The sequence below is a fragment of the Pseudorca crassidens genome, chromosome 11, assembly GCF_039906515.1.
Source record: "Pseudorca crassidens isolate mPseCra1 chromosome 11, mPseCra1.hap1, whole genome shotgun sequence".
Lineage (NCBI taxonomy): Eukaryota > Metazoa > Chordata > Mammalia > Artiodactyla > Delphinidae > Pseudorca > Pseudorca crassidens.
This window is the reverse complement of record NC_090306.1, coordinates 42,398,683-42,412,099: the sequence shown is the minus strand read 5'-3', so window position 1 is coordinate 42,412,099 and position 13,417 is coordinate 42,398,683. Positions and strand designations below refer to the sequence as shown.

Below are 13,417 nucleotides of genomic sequence, written 5' to 3'. Positions count from 1 at the left end.
TGTTATTTATGTGGTGCTTACAGAATGCTGAAGAAACTTGATTTATGACAATTATACTTATGAAGGTACAATTACAAACAAAATACAAATTGTTATAAGACCATAATGATGTTTTACAACATATAGAAAAAACATAGGAGACTTTATATGATGTGATTTTCCCTATACGTGCTATAGATCACATAACTTATTAAATTAAAAAAACAATTATTTATTAGCGTATACAATTAAAAGTTATTTATATCAATATTGCCTATGCATGCCAATGAAATGAAATGCTAACAATAGAATTACATACTACAAATATTGACTTTTCTGATATTTATCAGTAATTTTGGTATTGTTTTATTAAACCATAACACTTGGGATTTGTATGTATCTTTTATAGAAGGCACTCAAAACACTTCATAAATATTGAATATCATCTTGGGTACAAGTGACAAATGCAATACCAGCCCACCTCCACATGAGACCTTATAAAATATAGGCAAGCTCCTTGAACTCACTATGTCTTTTTGCATCTGAAATCTTCCATTAGGGATCATTTTCTCATGTCTAAATTGGATCCTTTAGAATTCTCTTTAAGTATCCGTCTCTCAGTAAAGAAATGTTTTTGTTTGCCTGAAAATGACTTTATTTCCCAAAAGATAATTTTTCTGGCCATAAAATTCAACGTGTGGTCTGAGTTGAAGTTTCTATTTTCACAGAAAGGATATTTATTTCATTCTAATTGTTACCTGGGTGTCAGCCCCACTTTTTAAAATTGGAGTATAGTTGATTCACAATATTATATTAGTTTAGGTGTGCAGCATAGTGATTCACTATTTTCACAGACTATACTCCATTAAAAGTGATTAGAAGATAATGCTTATAATTCCCTGTGCTATACCGTATATCCTTGTTGCTTATCTATTTTATGCATAGTAGTTTTTTATCTCTTAATCCCAAATCCCTAATTTGCCACTCCCACCTTCCCTCTCCCCTTTGCTAGCCACTAGTTTGTCTTCTATATCTGTGACCTGTTTCTGTTTTACATTTACATTCGTTTGTATGATTTTTTAGATTCCACATATCATACCGCTTGAGGGGTTTCAGACAAAAAACAAACAAACAAACAAACAAACCATGGCATGAATTCAGACCTCAAACTTTTCTGAGCACCAGCTGTAGTTAAGAATTTTCAAGAAATACCCTCCTCTTCATTTAACCAACTCCAATGTCAAAAGACCCAATTTTATCATGGCCCCTGTCCACATGGTGAATTATTCCTTATTTATGATTACACACATGTTGTTGTCCCTATTTATAACAATTATATAGTTCTTGCTATCTGCTAGGCATTCTAAGAACTTTATTTTATTTAATGTTTGATATATTTATATTTGTATAGCATTTTAAAAATGTTTTATTTTATATTGGAATACAGTTGATTTACAATGCTGTGTTAGTTTCAGGTATACAGCAAAGTAATACAGTTATACATATCCATATATCTATTCTTCCACAAATTCTCTTCCCATTTTGGTTATTACAGAATACTGAGTAGAGTTCCCTGTGCTATACAGTAGGTCTGTGTTGATTATCTATTTTATATATAGTAGTGTGTATATGTTAATCCCAAACTCCCAATTTATTCCTCCCCCCTCTTTTCCCCTTTGGTAACCATAACTTTGTTTTCTAAGTCAGTGAGTCTGTTTATATTTTGTAAATAAGTTCATCTGTATCATTTTTTTAGATTCCACATATGTGCTATCATGTGATATTTGTCTTTCTCTGTCCACCTTACTTCACTTAGTATGATAATGTACACATCCATTCACGTTGCTGCAAATGGCATTATTTCATTCTTTTTAATGGCTGAGTAATATTCCTTTCTATATATGTACCACATCTTCTTTATCCATTAATCTGTTAATGGACATTTAGGTTGCTTCCATGTCTTGGCTATTGTAAACAGTGCTGCAATAAACATTGGGGTGCAAGTATCTTTTTAAACCATGGTTTTCTCCATATATATGGCCAGGAGTGGGATTACTGGATCATATGGTAACTCTATGTTTAGTTTTTTAAGAAACCTCCATACTGTTCTGCATAGAGGCTGTACCAATTTATATTTTCACCAACAGTGTAGGAGGGTTCATGTTTCTTAACAGCCTCTCCAGCAATTACTGTTTTTAGACTTTTTGATGATGGACATTGTGACTAGTGTGAAGTGATATCTCATCGTAGTTTTGATTTGCATTTCTCTAATAATATGCGATGTTGAGCATCTTTGCATGTGTCCCTTGGCCATCTGTATGTCTTCTTTAGAGAAATGTCTATTTAGGTCTTCTGCCTATTTTTTGATTGGGTTCTTTGTTTTTTAGATATTGAGCTGCATGTGCTGTTTGTAAATTTTGGAGAATAATCCCTTGTCAGTCACATTGTTTGTGAATATTTTCTCCCATTCTGTGGATTGTCTTTTCATTTTGTTTGTGGTTTCCTTTGCTGTGCAAAAGCTTTTGAATTTAATTAGGTCCCATTTATTTTTGTTTTTATTTCCATTACTCTAGGAGACAGATAAAAAAGATATTGCTGCGATTTATGTCAGAGAGTGTTCTGCCTATATTTTCCTCTAAGAGTTTTATAGTGTCTTGTCTTACTTTTAGGTCTTTAATCAATTTTGAGTTTATTTTCGTGTATGGTGTTAGAGAATGTTCTAATTTCATTCTTTTATATGTAGCTGTCCAGTTTTCCCACTACCATTTTTTGAAGAGACTGTCTCTTCTCCATTGTATTATTCTTGCCTCCTTTGCTGTATATTAATAGACCATAGGTGTGTGGATTTATTTCTGGGCTTTCTATCCTGTTCCATTGATATATGTCTATTTTTGTGCCAGTACCATACTGTTTTGATTAGTGCAGCTTTGTAGTATAGCCTGAAGTCAGGGAGCCTGATTCTTCCAACTCCATTTTTCTTTCTCAGGATTGCTTTTGCTATTTGGGGTCTTTTGGGTCTCTGTATAAATTTTAAGATTTTTTTGTTCTAGTTCTGAGAAAAATGGCCTTGGTAATTTGATAGCAATTGCACTGAAGCTATAGATTCCCTGGGCAGTATGGTCATTTTGACCATATTGATTCTCCCGATCCAAGAACATGGTATATCTTTCCATCTGTTTGTGTCACCATTGATTTCTTTCATCAGCATCTTATAGTTTTCAGAGTACAGGAGTTTTGCCTCCTTAGGTAGGTTTATTCCTAGGTATTTTTTTCCTTTTTATTGTGATGGTAAATGGGATTGTTCCTTGAATTTCTCTCTCTGATCTTTTGTTATTAGTGTATAAAAATGCAACTGATTTCTCTGTATAAATTTTGTATCCTGTAATTTTACCAGATTCATTAATGAGCTCTAGTAGTTTTCTGGTAGCATCTTTAGAATTTTCTAAGTATAGTATCATATCATCTGCAAACACTGACAGTTTTACTTCTTTTTCAATTTGGATTCCTCTTATTTCTTTTTCTCCTCTGATTGCTGTGGCTACAACTTCCAAAACTATGTTCAGTAGAAGTGGGGAGAGTCAACATCCTTGTCTTATTTCTGATCTTAGAGGAAATGCTTTCAGCTTTTCACCATTGAGTATGATGTTAGCTGTAGGTTTGTCATATATGGTCTTTATTATGTTGAGGTTTGTTCCCTCTATGCCCACTTTCTGGAGAGTTTTTATTATAAATGGGTGTTGAATTTGGTCAAAAATTTTTCTGCCTCTGTTGAGATGATCATATGGTTTTTAGTCTTCAGTTTGTTAATGTGGTGTATCACACTGATTGATTTGTGAATATTGAAGAATCCTTGCATCACTGGGATAAACCCCACTTGATCATGGTGTATGATCCTTTTAATGTATTGTTAGATTCGGTTTGCTAGTATTTTGTTGAGGAATTGTGCATCTATGTTCATCAGTAATATTGGTCAGTAATCTTTTTTTGTGGTGTCTTTGGTTTTGGCATCAGGGTGATGCTAGCATCATAGAATGAGTTTTGGAGTATTCCTTCCTCTGCAGTTTTTTGGAAGAATTTCAGAAGGACAGGTGTTAACTCTTCACTAAATGTTATAGAATTCACCTGTGAAGCCATCTGGTTCTGGACTTTTTGGGGGTTTTTAAGTCACAATTTCAATTTCAGTACTTGTGATTGGTCTGTTCATATTTTTTATATCTTCCTGGTTTAGTGTTGGGAGATTGTACCTTTCTACGAATTAGCCCATTTCTTCCAGGTTGTCCATTTTATTGGCATATAGTTGCTTGTAATAATCTCTTATGATCCTTTGTATTTCTGTGATATCCGTTGTAAGGTCTCCTTTTTTATTTCTAATTTTATTGATTTGAGTCTTCTCCCATTTTTTCTTGATGAGTCTGGCTAAAGGTTTATCAATTTTATTTATCTTCTCAAAGAACCACCTTTTAGTTTCATTGATCTTTTCTATTGATTTCTTGGATTCTATGCCATTTTTATTTCTGCTTTGATCTTTATGATTTCTTTCCTTCTGCTAAGGAAGGAAATCCTTTGGGTTTTGTTTGTTCTTCTTTCTCTAGTTGCTTTATTGTAAGCTTACATTGTTTGTCATTTTTCTTGTTTCTTGAGGTAATATTGTATTGATATGAACTTCCCTCTTAGAACTTCTTTTGCTGTGTCCCATAGGTTTTGGATCATCATGCTTTTGTTTTCATCTCTCCAGGTATTTTTTTTTATTTCCTCTTTGATTTCTTCAGTGATCCATTGGGTTTTGAGTAGAATATTGCTTAGCCTCCATGTCTTCTTGTTTTTACAGTTTTTTTTTCTTGTGCTAGACTTCTAATCTCATAGCATTTTGGTCAGAAAGTTGTTTGATATGATTTTGACTTTTTAAAATTTACCAAGACTTGCTTTGTGTTCCAGCATGTGATCTCTCCTGGAGAATGTTCTGAGTGGACTTGAAAAGAATGTGTGTTCTGCTGCTTTCAGATGTAATGCTCTATAAATACCAGTTAAGTGCATCTGTAGTCTAATGTCATTCAAGGCATTTGTTTCCATATTGATTTTGTATCTGGATGCTCTATTGATGAAAGTGAGGTGTTAACTTCCCCCACTATTATTGTGTTACAGTCAATTTCTCCTTTTATAGCTGTTATCATTTGCCTTATATATTGAGGTGCTCTTATGTTGACTGCAAGATATTTACAATTGTTATATCTTCTTCTTGGACTGATCTCTCTCTTTTTTTAAATTTTTATTTATTTTTTTAACATCTTTATTGGAGTATAATTGCTTTACAATGATGTGTTAGTTTCTGCTTTATAACAAAGTGAATCAATTATACATATACATATGTCCCCATCTCTTCCCTCTTGTGTCTCCCTCCCTCCCACCCTCCCTATCCCACCCCTCTAGGTGGTCACAAAGCACAGAGCTGATCTCCCTGTGCTATGCGGCTGCTTCCCACTAGCTATCTATTTTACATTTGGTAGTGTATATATGTCCATGCCACTCTCTCACTTTGTCCCAGCTTACCCTTCCCCCTCCCTGTGTCCTCAAGTCCATTCTCTAGTAGGTCTGTGTCTTTATTTCCGTCTTGCCCCTACGTTCTTCATGACCTTTTTCTTTTTTTTAGATTCCATATATATGTGTTAGCATATGGTATTTGTTTTTCTCTTTCTGACTTACTTCACTCTGTATGACAGTCTCTAGGTCCATCCACCTCACTACAAATAACTCAATTTCATTTCTTTTTATGGCTGAGTAATATTTCATTGTATATATGTGCCACATCTTCTTTATCCATTCATCTGTTGATGGACACTTAAGTTGGTTCCATGTCCTGGCTGTTGTAAATAGAGCTGCAATGAACATTTTGGTACATGACTCTTTTTGAATTATGGTCTTCTCAGGGTATATGCCCAGTAGTGGGATTGCTGGATTGTACAGTACTTCTATTTTTAGTTTTTTAAGGAACCTCCATACTGTTCTCCATAGTGGCAGTATCAATTTACATTCCCACCAACAGTGCAAGAGAGTTCCCTTTTCTCCACACCCTCTCCAGCATTTATTGTTTGTAGATTTTTTTTTCTTTTTTTTTGCCGTACACGGGCCTCTCACTGTTGTGGCCTCTCCCATTGCGGAGCACAGGCTCCGGACGCGCAGGCTCAGCGGCCATGACTCATGGGCCCAGCCGATCCGCGGCATGTGGGATCTTCCTGGACCAGGGCACGAACCTGTGTCCCCTGCATCGGCAGGCGGACTCTCAACCATCGCACCACCAGGGAAGCCCTGTTTGTAGATTTTTTGATGATGGCCATTCTGACTGGTGTGAGAGGATATCTCATTGTAGTTTTGATTTGCATTTCTCTAATGATTAGAGAGCATTCTTTCATGTGTTTGTTGGCAATCTGTATATCTTCTTTGGAGAAATGTCTATTTAGGTCTTCTGACCATTTTTGGATTGGGTTGTTTGTTTTTTTGATATTGAGCTGCATGTGCTGCTTGTAAATTTTGGAGATTAATCCTTTGTCAGTTGCTTCATTTGAAAATATTTTCTCCCATTCTGAGGGTTGTTGGACTGATCTCTTGATCATTATGTAGGGTCCTTCTTTGTCTCTTGTAATAGTCTTTATTTTAAAGTCTATTTTGTCTGATATGAAAATTGCTACTCCAGCTTTCTTTTGATTTCCATTTGCATGGAATGTCCGTTTCCCCTCACTTTCAGTCTGTATGTGTGCCTAGGTCTGAAGTGGGTCTCTTGTAGACAGCATTTATATGTGTCTTGTTATTGTATTCATTCAACCAGTCTATGTCTTTTGGTTAGAATATGTAATCTATTTAATTTTAAGGTAATTATTGATATGTATGTCCTTATTGCAATTTTGTTAATTGATTTGGATTTGTTTTTGTAAGTTCTTTTTCTTCCCTTCCTCTTTTGTTCTCTTCTCTTGTGATTTGATGACTAACTTTAGGGTTGTGTTTGGATTTCCTTTTCTTTTTTTGTGTGTGTATTTATCGTAAATTTTTGGTTTACAGTAACCATGAGGTTTTGATATAGCAGTCTATATATAAACAATATTTTTTTAAGTTGATGGTCTTTTAATTTCAGATACATTTCTAATATCCTGCATTTGTACTCTCCTTTTCTCATGATTTCTAGTTTCAATATCATATTTGTGTGTGGATGATTTCCTACATTTAGTGTATTTTTGCCTTTTTCAGTGAGCTTTCCCATTTGTAATTTTCTTGTTTCTAGTTGTGGGCTTTACTTTTTCTGCCTAGAGAAGTTCCTTTAGCATTTGTTGCAAAGCTGTTTAGGTGTGCTGAATTCTCTTAGCCTTGCTTGCATGCAATGTTTTTGATTTCTCCATCAAATCTGAATGAGAGCCTTGCTGGGTAGAATCTTCCTGGTTGTAGTTTTTTCCCTTTCATCACTTTAAATGTATCATGCCACTCCCTTCTGTACTGCACAGTTTCTACTGAAAAATCAGCTGATAATCTTATGGGAATTCCCCTGTATATTATTTGTTGCTTTTCCCTTGCTGCTTTTAATATTTTCTCTTTGTCTTTAATTTTTGATTAATAAATGTCTTGGCAAGTTCCTCCTTGACTTTATCCTGTATGGGGCTCTCTGCACTTCCTAGACTCGTGTGACTGTTTCCTTTCCCATGTTAGGGAAGTTTTTGCTTATTATCTTTTCAAGTGTTTTCTCAATCCCTTTCTTTCTCTTCTCCTTCTGGAACCCCTATTAATGTGGATGTTGTTTTATTTAATGTTGTCACAGAAGCCTCTTATACTGTCCTCATTTCTTTCCTTTCTTTTTTCTTTAGTCTGTTCTGTAGCAGTGATTTTCACCATTCCGTCTTCCAGCTCACTCATCTGTTCTTCTGCCTGATTTATTCTGCTATTGATTTCTTCTAGTGTATTTTTCATTTCAGTTATTGTATTGTTTATCTCTTTCTGTTTGTTCTTTAGACTTTCTAGCTCTTGGTTAAACATTTCTTGTATCTTCTCGGTCTGTGCCTCCATTCTTTTTCCGAAATCTTGGATCATCTTTGCTCTCATTACTCTGAATTCTTTTTCAGGTAGATTGCCTATCCCCACTTCACTTAGTTGTTCTTCTGAGGTTTTATCTTGTTCCTTCATCTGGGACATACTCCTCTGCCATCTCTTCTTGCCTACCTTTCTGTGACTGTAGTTTCCATTTAACAGGCTGCAGGGTTGTAGTTCTTCCTGCTTCTGCTGTCTGCCCCATGATGGATGAGGCTGGGTTAAGAGGCTTGTGCAGGCTTCCTGGTGGAAGGGACTGGTTCCTGCCCACTGTTGGGTGGAACTGGGTCTTGTCCCTCTTCTGGGCAGGGCCGTGTCAAGGCATGTGTCTAGTGGGTAGCTGTGGGCTCAGGAATAGTTTAGGCAGCCTGTCTCTGATGGCTGGTGCTATGTTCCCACCCTGTTGGTTGTTTGGCCTGAGGTGTCCCAGCACTGGAGCTTACAGGTTGTTGGGTGGGGCCAGGACTTGGTGAGAAAATGGCAGCCTCCAGGAGGGCTGATGCCAATGAGTACTCCCCAGAACTACTGCCACCAGTGTGTTTGTCCCCACAGTGCACCATAACTGCCCCCCACCTCTGCAGGAGACCTTCCAATACCAACAGGTAGGTCTGGTCCATGCTCCTATGAGGTCAGTGCTTTTTCCCCTGGGTTCTAGTCATATGAATCCTTGTGTGCACCCTCCAAGAGTGGAATATCATTTCCCCCAGTCCTGTGGAACTCCTGCAATCAAACCCTGCTGACCTTCAAATCCAAATGCTCTGGGGGCTCCTCCTCCCACTGCCAAACCCCCAGGTTGGGGAGCCTGATGTGGGGCTCAGAACTTCACTCCTGTGGGATGAAATGATATAATTATTTTCCAGTTTGTCGGTGCCCCACCCAACAGGTAATGGATTTGATTTATTGTGATTGTACCCATCCTACCATTTCATTGTGGCTTCTTCTTTGTCTTTGGATGTTGAGTATCTTTTTTGTTAGGTTCTGTTGTTTTTAGTTGATGGTTGTTCAGCAGTTAGTTGTGATTTTGGTGTGTTCATAAGAAGAGTTGAGCTTATGTCCCTGTACTCTGCCATCTTGTCTCCACTCCCCGTCTCTAAGATCTTTAATATATATTAACTAATTTAATGCTCTGAACAACCATATGAGATAGTTACATTATTATCCTTATTTTACAGATAAAGAAACTGATGCAAAGGGAGGGAAAGTGCCTTCTTCAAGGTCATTGGAAGAGCTGGGATTTAAACCCAGGCAGTTTGGACCCAGAATCTATGCTCTTAACTGCTAGGCTATAATGCTTCTGGATTCATTCCAGTGAAAGTGTAACATTCTCCCTGTTGGAGTTCTCCTATTAGGATCATTTCTATTAGAATTTTCCTATTAGACTCACTAGCCTAGATGGTCTCTACGTTTTATCTCCTGCCCTTGCATCTAGCTGGTTTGGGTAGATGCTTAACTTCTAGGATTTCTGCTTTCACTTCATTTGTGAACTGTGAAGAGCTAAAAATGTCATCTTGGCAACACATTAATTTTTTAAAATTCAGCTTGTTAGTTATTTAAACCAAAAACATTGTTTGAGTCAATTAGTGTACTATATTGTCAGAAGTAGAAGTCATCTCCTCAGTCAGTAATTCTTGATACTTTCTAATCCTACCACCCCAATTTCTGGCCCAGGTGTCTCTGGCTTCCAAATTTGTCACTGACATTTTTAGTATTTTATACTGAAAGGTAAGGAAGGTAAGGAAGATGTATCAGATGTATCAGAACCTCGTTTTCAATAAAACAATTTAATTAAACAAAAAAATCAATAACTGCATTATATTGAATTACAATACTCATACTAATTTTTTCAAAAATAGAAATTAATCCTTTGGTGTCAGCTCCTTATTTATTTTGGAGGTAACAAATTTACTCCTTCAGAGATAAAGGGTCTTGGTAAAGAACATAACCAGCCACATATCTTATTTAGAATATCTGATTTCCCTAGAACTTCATCTTTAAGAAGCCAACATCTGAGAAATATTTAGAAAGTGGAATTAAGACAACTTGATAACCCATTCGATCTGATGAATGAGGGAAAAGCAAGAATCTGGCATGCTTTAATTTGATTTGGGTTAATGTGAACTCTTTCATAATTATGGAACTATTAGACTTTTTGTCAGGTTTTTCTGTTACAAGTAATATTGTTCTTGACATCTTTGTGCCTAAATACTGGTCTGTATTTTAGGTTCTTTGCTTTAAAAAGAGTCCCAGAAGTAGAATCACCAGCTCAAATTGTTTAACATGATATCCACATTGCTCCTGGCCATACCTGGGCATGAAAGATGGAGTCCCATAAACTATTTGGAAGGATTTGGCAGAGGGATGCTTGCTTTCATGAGCTACTATTAGATATGTGTTCCCTCCCTTATGACCTGCCTTCATTTACAGGAAACCCCAGGAGTGTTTATTGGTTCTCTAATCATGTCCTCCCAAGTTCCATAAACTTCCAAGAGCAGTTGAATGGGAGGTATTGAAATGGCCCTAAACCACTACCACTGATGTCAGTGCCTGAGAATATTTTGCAATATTCAGTATTCTGATCCAGAAAAGTGAAATTCTCTACTCACTGAGATCTTCTACTTAGGACAGAAATAGGTGTTTTTTCTTCATACTGATTCCACATGTTTCTTGTTCAGGATTAGTCTTAGTGTTTTTTTATAGATTATATAAATGGAATCTATTTTTCTGTTATTGTGATTGTATTTCCAGTGATTGTTACTGGAAAACAGAATATATAATAGTGAAAACAATGATACCATATACATGATATTTCTGATACACTGACAAATATATATGTACTAGTAGTGTCCTGGGAAAATGCTTGGTGTTTTCCTTTACTCTTACGCTCACGCTTCTGTGACCAGATGTGTGGGTTTTTCCCCACACTGACCAATTCTGACACCAGTCAGCTGTCCTACAATTCAATTCAATTCTGATACTATCTACCTGGTTAGCACAGACCCCAAAGTTTAAGGGCTCAGTCCCACACGACTGCCCTCCACCCAGACTTCAGATATCAATCACAATCCAGGTTGTCACCTGTGCTTCTGACCCACCAGCTATAAATCAGGGATTCCCATGACCCCCTCCTTGGATTTGATAATTTGCTAGAGCAGTTCACAGAACTCAGGAAGACATTTTGCTCACTAGATTACTTGTTTATTATAAGAGAATACAACTCAGGAATAGGCAGATGAAATAAATGCATTGGGCAAAGCATGTGGAAAGTGGCACAGAGCTTCCATGCCCTTCTGGAGGCCACCCACAGGCATCTCCACAAGTTTAGTTAGCTGAAAGCTCTCTAAACCCCATACTTTAGGAATTTTTATGGAGACTGCATCATGTAGGCATGATCAGTTAACTCATTTTCCAGCCCCTCTCTCTTCTCCAGAGGATTGGGTAGGTAGGGCTGAAAGTTACAAGCTTCTAATCATGGTTTGGTCTAATGACCATCCCTCATCCAGGAGCCCACCAAGAGTTGACACTCCTATGAGTCAGGAAATTGTAAGAGATTTAGGAGCTCTGTATCAGAGACTCTTATTGCTCAAGAAATTACAGTCATCCTCCCTTATCTGTGGTTTCACTTTTCATGGTTTCAGTGACCCACATTAAACTGTGGTCCAAAAATACTACATGGAAAGTTCCACAAATAAACAATTCATAAGTTTTTAACTGCACACCTTTCTGAGTAGCATTATGAAATCTCGTGCCATTCTGCTCTGTACCAGCCAGAACATGAATCATGCCTTTGTCAAGCTTGTCCATGCTGTATACACTACCAGCCCATTAGTATAGGAAAAATCATAGTACAGTTGACCCTTGAACAATGCAGGGACTAGGGGCATGGACCCGACAGAGTAAAAAAAATCTGCATCAGCCTTGCATATCTGCAGTACCAAATCCATGGATTCAACGAATCAACTGCAGATTTTCTAGTACTATAATACATATTTATTGAAAACTAATTCTCGTATAAGTGGACCACTACAGTTCAAACCGTATTGTTCAAGGGTCAACTGTATATTTAGGGTTCAGTACTATCTGGGGTTTCAGGCATCCACTGGAATTCCTGGAACTTATTCCCCATGGATAAGTGTTTAAGAGCCTTATATCAGTAATTGGGGTCAAAAACAAAATTTTGGTAGAAACATGGGGGCAGACCAATATATATAATGTACATATTACATATACTATGTATTTGTTATTTCACAAGTATTTATTACACACACACACACACACACACACACTCATTTTCACGGTGTTGTTTCTCTAACCCAAAAAGTGTATATACCCATTTAAATAAAAAAATCTTTCAATATTATCAAGCTTTTCCTGCATTATTTTATTATAACATTTAAAAATATGTTCAAACAAGAGGAAACATAACTTCCTTACCTTTATAACATATAATACTGTGAAACCAAATCAAACATATAAATTAAACATGTACAATATTACGACTCATAAAACTCCAAGTAACTACCTTAATGGGATGGATACTATCATTTGCTGTATTTGCTTGCTTTGTTTGGCCAATTTTATTCATTTGATTCTGAGCATAATGGTTTATCATTTGAGTCACTGTAATTATCATTATTTTTAACAATTGACTCTTTTTATCTCCAATGTGCTATTTTGATTAAATAGTTTAATGTTATTTCAGTGAAATACTGAATAAACATTGTTTAATTAAAAGACTTTCATTCATATTTAATAATGCAGTTACTGCTAATTACCTTTATTTTTTACTGCACTGTGATGTCTTTCACCCTTCACTTCACCCAAGAAATGAATAGTCATCAGTATTTTCTCTCGATTGCCTATAACAATTAAAATATCCCCTCACTGTGGAAAAGTCTTTTAACTGTAAATTAGCACTGTAACAGAGGAACACATTCTAACTAGTAATTAGGAAAATAATTAATCATTAATAAAACAATGGGAGAGGATTATTGTAGGGTTTCTACATTGAACATGCAAACCTAATGGCCGCCAGAGTGCTTAACATATCAAATTAACTTCCATTGTTATTCCTTCTCTGATCTGTGGGTTACATGTAATTATATTGCTTTTTCACCAAACATTTAAGGTTTTCTAGCTATTTTTATTGATTTGTACTTAAATTAGAGACCATCATGCTCTGTATGATTTCAATCCATTGGAAATTTATTTAGATTTTTAAAATATTTTTATTTTATCTTGGAGTATAATTGATTAACAATGTTGTGTTAGTTTCAGGTGTACACAGAGTGATTCAGTTTTACATATACATGTATCTATTCTTTTTCAAATTCTTTTCCCATTTAGGTTATTACAGAGTATTGAGCAGTGTTCCCTG

General features: G+C 36.1%; 1 long non-coding RNA gene across 1 annotated transcript in view; it reads right to left on the bottom strand.

The window, feature by feature from the left end:
- The window catches only part of LOC137202823 (uncharacterized), a 48,002-nt gene that overhangs the window by 6,754 nt on the left and 27,831 nt on the right, over positions 1–13,417 (bottom strand). The window contains exon 2 of the long non-coding RNA XR_010932799.1: positions 8,785–8,871. This is a non-coding gene — a long non-coding RNA (uncharacterized lncRNA). The remainder of the gene's footprint in view (positions 1–8,784; positions 8,872–13,417) is intronic.